Genomic DNA, 6,354 nt, shown 5'->3' on the forward strand with positions numbered 1-6,354 from the left:
ACTTGGTTCACAGAACAAGTGGTGATCCTTTGCATGCTTTATTCTTTATCTTCTGGTTGAAGGATATTTAACCAATACTGAGCAACAGGGACCTCTCAACTCTCAGGCCTCCCCTCACTCCCAGGACGAGGGGCTGGGACCCCACCATAGGTTCTTTGGTTTTACCCATACCTGTTATTTATCTTTCATTAAAATCATTTGATTTTAACCATTTCATCCATTTTACCCATTCCTCGATGACACAGACCACTCCAACTCACTTTAATTTCATCCTATGCCCTTTCCACAGCCTACTGATCATTAGCTCACTCCACCCTGGGTCTCCAAGATGAGGAAAACCTAGGCACATCTCTCCTTCACTCCACAACATGCTATGGCCTTGGAGTCTCAAAACCTGGGTCCCAAAACTCTGACATGTATTAGTTGCTTTCCCTAGTTGTGTAATAATAATAATATTGTCCTCATAGAGTTATTGTGAGAATTAAATCAGTTCATGCATGTAGAAGCATGTACAAAATGCAACTCAAAGTGTATTTTATGAACCAATACAGTCCACAGATTGCTTAGTCCCAGTCCACAACCAGATCAATATGAAGTATAGTGGAAGTTGTTTTGAAACTTGTCAAGCAAATCTCATTGGATCAGTGGGTTTAAAAAGCAAAAAGAAATCTCATTTGTCATATTACAAACTTTAAATATCAATGTGTATGGTATTTATCCAAGGTATGCATAAAGAACCTTAATGTGAGGACTTGCTATTTCACTCATAATTGCTTGTGAAGTAGTAATTGTGAAATAACAAGTTACTAGTATAATAATAATTCTCCACATTAATCGTACATAGCCCTTCAATGAACAGTATGCACAAGTTTTATATTTTTTTCTTTCTTCCTATGTCATTTTCCACTAATTTGTTTTTACGTATTTTGCAAAAACGCTAATCTGTGGCAAACTGGAAATTAAAGGAAGAGAGCAGTCATTGGTCACAGAGAGTCTGAGAAATACAGGAACTCTGAAGAAACTACCTGGCACATCACGATGTAAAGCACATTAACAAGTGCCAAATAGTGATTGTTAATTAACATTAGCTCTCATGAGTTTCATTTTATAGATGAAGAATCGCAGGCAGAGAGGTTCAGCAATTTACCCCGGTCCGCTCGAGGCACGCTGCACAGAACCTGGAAGTACCTGCCTGTCTGCCTGGGGGAAATTGCCAGGTGTTGTCTTAACTGGGACAAGGGAGCCCTGCACAAACTCCCACAGGACAAGAAGCAGAGGCTGGAGACCACTGCGTATCTCAGCTGGTTAGTACTAGCAGTAGCTGAGATGAAATCGGATCGGCCAGAAAGCAACTCTGGGTGCATTGTCCAAAGAATAGTAACAACCCCGAGTTAATACCACCCAGATGTTGGTTGGCACAGGGGACCAACAAGGTACTTAGTAACTTGGTAGGAAAGAAACATCCAGAAACCATACCCACTGGGCAGCACAAAGTCTCTAGAGTTCCCCGGGGGACCCCAACTTCTCTCCAAAGCCACAAGGACAAGTAAGCTATATCCTCCAATATCAGACACATTCTTAGGGAGAGGGACAAAGGAAGAGATGTTATTTGAGGGACTGAGCATTCTTTTTTTTTTAAGATTTTATTTATTTATTTATTTATTTATTTATTTATTTATTTGAGAGAGAGGGAGGGAGATCTAGAGCACAAGCGGTGGGGAGGAGCAGAGGGAGAGGGAGAGGGAGAAGCAGTCTCCTCGCTGAGCAGGGAACCTGACTCAGGGCTCAATCCCAGGACCCCAGGATCATGACCTGAGCCAAAGGCAGATGCTTAACAGACTGGGCCACCCAGGTGCCCCTGGACTGAGATTCTTACCAGGAACGGAAGGTTTGCCTGGCTGGCTCAGTCAGAAGCACATGTGACTCTCGATCTCAGAGTCCTGAGTTTGAGCCCCACACTGGGTGTAGAGATTATTAAAAAATACAAACTTTAAAAAAAAGGAATTGAACCCCACTTAGAGGGAATAAGGTTTAGACTGGAGTGGAGATGTAGTTAATTTTCACCTAGTATCCCACAGGAGAGGGCTCAAGAGAAAACAATCTCCTTTTCCCCTCACCTCTGAGTTGTGACAAGAGTTGAATGTTTCTATCCTGCTACAAGGACGTCAGGGAAAAGCAGAGAATGAATTAAGAGACCTATGACTCCTGTGCTCAGTGATCCATTTCCGACTCCTTCCCTTCAGCCACCGGTGAGATCTGAGCCCCTGCATAGAGCACTGAGCAAGTGTGAGACCGTGCTTCACAGCCCATTAGCCAAACGTGAGGACGAGGGAAGTTAAGTGCATGGCCCACCACGGAGCACATAGGCATTATTTCAAAGACTCGGGAGCATGACCCCTCGAGGAAGGTGTCTGTAACCGCTGGGCAGACAGTGGGACGGGTGGGCAGGGCTTCTTCTTGGGACTAATGAGGCTTTTCCTGGCAGAGGCACATCCCCCTGCTCTATACTGCACTCATTCTACCTTAATGGGGGAAAAAGAGGAAATTCAAGCATTGTCTTCAGTGAAAGATCTTATTTCATGTCTCTTTGTTTTATTGTCAGATTTTTAACCTTTAAAGAAAAATCAAACATCGTTTAGTATTACATGCTGTATATCTAAATATTGGAAAGAGCAGGTTACTATTTATACCTATAAAATAGAAGCATTTCAAAAAAAAACCCAACTAATTCCTGAACAGTTTTAAAAGAAGCATCCACAGTTAAGGTTTGTTTTTTCTTCTTTCTTTCTTTCTTTCTCTCTCTGTCTTTTTTTTTTTTTTTTTTTTGAGACCGAGAGAGTGGGGGAGGGAAGGGTAGAGGAAAAGAGAGAGAGAGAGAGAGAGAGAGAGAATCCCAAGCAGACTTCCCACCGAGTGCAGAGCCTGACTCCAAGCCTGATGAGGAGCTCAATCCAAGGACCCTGAGTCATGACCTGAGCTGAAAGCAAGAGTCGGACACTTAACCAACTGAGCCACCCAGGTGCCCCAAGGTTAGTAACTCCCAAAAGCAATTTTAAGGAAATACATAAATCTTTTAATAGATTTTTTGGAATAATTTTAAACTTATAAAGAAGTTTCAAGAATAGTACAAAGAACTTTTTTCCCTGAACCCATTTGAGAATCAGTTGCTGACCCATTGCCCCATCACCCCTGAATACTTCAGGGTATTTCCTATAAATAAGGACATTCTCCTACCACAAAACTACCATCAAAGTTAAGAAATCGACACGGATACCTATCCAGCCTCCAGTCCTCAGACGCCATTCACATTTCACCAATTGTTCCAATAATGTCCTTTATAGAAAAAGGATAAAACCCAGAATCACACATTGCATTTAGTTATCATATTCTCCTTCTGTCTGGACCAGTGCTTCCATCTTTCCTTGACTTTTAGGGCCTTGGTGTGTTTGAAGATTACAAGCCAGTTGTCTTGTAGAATGTCTCTGAGTTCAAATTGGTCTGATATTTTCATGATGAGATTCAGGTTAGAGTTTTGGGCAGGAATATCACAGAAGTGAGGCTATGTTCTCACCGAATCCCATCAAGTGACACACAATTTCAAATTGTCCCATCACTAGTAATTTTAATTTTGATCACTTTTTTAAGGTGGTGTCTGAGTGTGTGTGTGTGTGTATACACAAACTTTTATATCTATATTTATTTTTATACCTATCTATATTTACTGAAAATCATGAATCCACGCTGATATCTCCAATTCCAAATGAGTATCATAGGACTTATGTGAATTTTCTCCCTTCTTGGACTGTGAGAAACCTGGCTCCCACCATGGATTTATTTATTGCATTTTCTCCAATCAAACCCTTCCCCCCCTCCCACGGACCCTTCTTCGCCTCACTTGTGTTCACACCTTCTGTACTGGGCCACCACCACCTCCCCTACTGGACTGGATGCCCTCTTCACCCTGTTCAGACTCCCAGGGTTGCAGGGTCTTGCCTCTGCCCTGCCGCTCACCCCACAGGTGTTCTCCTCACCCCATTTAGGCCCTGACATCCTGCACTAATTCTGCCCCTCACCCCACAATAGATGCCTGTTTTGTTCAATCCTATCTACTGATCTTTGGGCTGAGTTTTCCAGGAAAGGAAGGGAGAGAGAGAGAGAAGACTTACTAAGATGTTGCTCTGTGGATTTCTGTGGTCTGATTCAGCCCTAGCATACCTGCAATCAGTTCTCTCCTATCTTGAGGTTAAGATACTAGACAGATCCCAGCTACAGCTCCTTGTCTAAGACTTATTCACGAGTTTTGCTGTTTCATGGCCACCTGCACCTCCAGCCCTAACACAATGTTGAGACAAGCTCATGGCTGGGGCATCTCGGTGTGTGTCCACCTCGTACGGGCCAGGCGCCTTCCTGGGTCTCCGTGTGTGCCGAGGGAAATGGTACTGGAAGGGTCTTGAGATGGCATTCCTTGCAGATAATAATTAGAGGCTGCAAAGGCTCTATGTAAGCCCATAGGAAAAAATACTTCTTGGAGGGGTTTCAAGTCCTGCAACTTGCCATTCAGAAAGGCATGTTATTCCCTGAGGCCCCTCCAGTGCTAAAGGACGGGTCTACTGCTCCCATTCCCAAGGTCGCCTCTCACACCTGAGAGTATCTGGCTATGAGGGGTCAGGTGTCAGTCCTATGCCCCATCTCCATCCTAGGTAAGGACAGGCTCCACTGGCCTGATGGGCAGCTCAGTCACTCTCCCCTGAGCTTCGCTGCCCGCTGCCGGCACGGAGAGCTGTGTTCCAAGGCTCCCTAGGAAACAGGTATGAGCTCCATCCATCCTCATGTGCCCTACCACTGCAGCAGGTGACTGCTGCCGACCTCCTGTGACCATCCCCAGTGACCTCAAGGAGAAAACAAAACCAAGAAGAACCAGAAAACCACTGAGGCAGAGGCATGCAGGCAATATTTCTGAACAAGCAGATATGATAGAAATATAATGTATTAAGATGACTTAAGGGTCTTTCATATGTCCCTGTGCAAATCAGTAAGCCTTTATTTTTTCCAACCAACCAAATTAAACCTCATGACCCACAATTATACTTCAGAGAACTGCTTGCAAGCATGTGAACCTCGTCCACTTTTCACACATGATCTCCTGCAAACTGACACGCTCTGAGCCGCTCTTCAGGGCAGTCTGAAAGACTGCCTCCTGGGCTTTTGTCCTCAGTAAGACAAGAATAGAGCATTTACTAAACTACTTTGAGGTTGGCCTTATTTTTCCATCGACACACTGGTACCTGGTCATGGCTTTCAGGCCGTGTTCTTAGCCAAGCCAACCTCTTTGACCTTCAGTTTCTTTAAACGGGGCTGATGATAATAATAATGCCTTCCTCACAAAGTTGTGGTAAGGAATAAGCAGAAGAGTTAAGCTCTGAAAGCCCCTGTCGAAGTGGCTTGTTGCGCTGCCGTGGGCAAGTACAGCCCGCCGGCGGGAAGCAATGGCGAAGAACTAGGTGGTGGGAGAGGACTTCCTGCCCTCCTCTGTGAGTCTCTGCAGCGTCTCTGCAGGTGCAGCCAACACAGGGACCCGGCTCCAGAATGTCCAGACAGCTGGATGCAACACCCTGACCCACCCACCCCCATTTGTCTGTGTTCTTCATGAGCCTGAGACGCACTCGTTAGAATCTGTCTTAGAGGGTGGCGGCGGCCTTGCGGATTCGCTCCAGCAGACGCAGAGATGCAGATCTTTGTGAAGACCCTGACGGGCAAGACCATCACCCTCGAGGTCGAGCCCAGTGACACTATTGAGAATATCAAAGCCAAAATCCAAGACAAGGAGGGCATCCCGCCTGACCAGCAGCGTCTGATTTTTGCGGGCAAACAGCTGGAAGATGGCCGTACTCTGTCAGACTATAATATCCAGAAAGAGTCCACCCTGCACTTGGTGCTTCGCCTCCGGGGTGGCATCATTGAGCCTTCCCTCCGCCAGCTGGCCCAGAAATACAACTGCGACAAGATGATCCGCCGCAAGTGTTAGGCTCGCCTGCACCCCCGTGCTGTCAACTGCCGCAAGAAGAAGTGCGGCCACACTAACAACCTGCGCCCCCAAAAGAAGGTCAAATAAGGCCCCTCCACCGGCTCTTCCTTTGCCCACAGGGCAGCTTCCTGCCCGAGCCCCAAGGGCCTGGGGCCTCAATAAAGTTTCCCTTTCATTGAAAAAAACAAAAACAAAAACAAACAAAAAAAAAAGAATCTGTCTTAGACAATTCAGCGATCCTCCTGGTGATTATGGCAGAAGGATAACGACGACTTGGGGAGCTAGGGCCCTCCAAGCTGTTGGAAGGGCGGCTCCTGCATCAGCGTCCC

The 6,354-nt window shown here is 45.7% G+C and overlaps 1 pseudogene; it reads left to right on the top strand.

Moving 5' to 3' along the window:
• The first annotated feature begins 5,690 nt into the window (after positions 1-5,690).
• Positions 5,691-6,127, top strand: LOC114204792 (ubiquitin-ribosomal protein eL40 fusion protein pseudogene; annotated as a pseudogene).
• The last annotated feature ends 227 nt before the right edge of the window (positions 6,128-6,354 follow it).

This window comes from Eumetopias jubatus, unplaced genomic scaffold, assembly GCF_037043125.1.
Source record: "Eumetopias jubatus isolate StellerSeaLion01/CBP00866 unplaced genomic scaffold, mEumJub1_p1.0 scaffold_5, whole genome shotgun sequence".
Taxonomy (NCBI): Eukaryota; Metazoa; Chordata; class Mammalia; order Carnivora; family Otariidae; genus Eumetopias; species Eumetopias jubatus.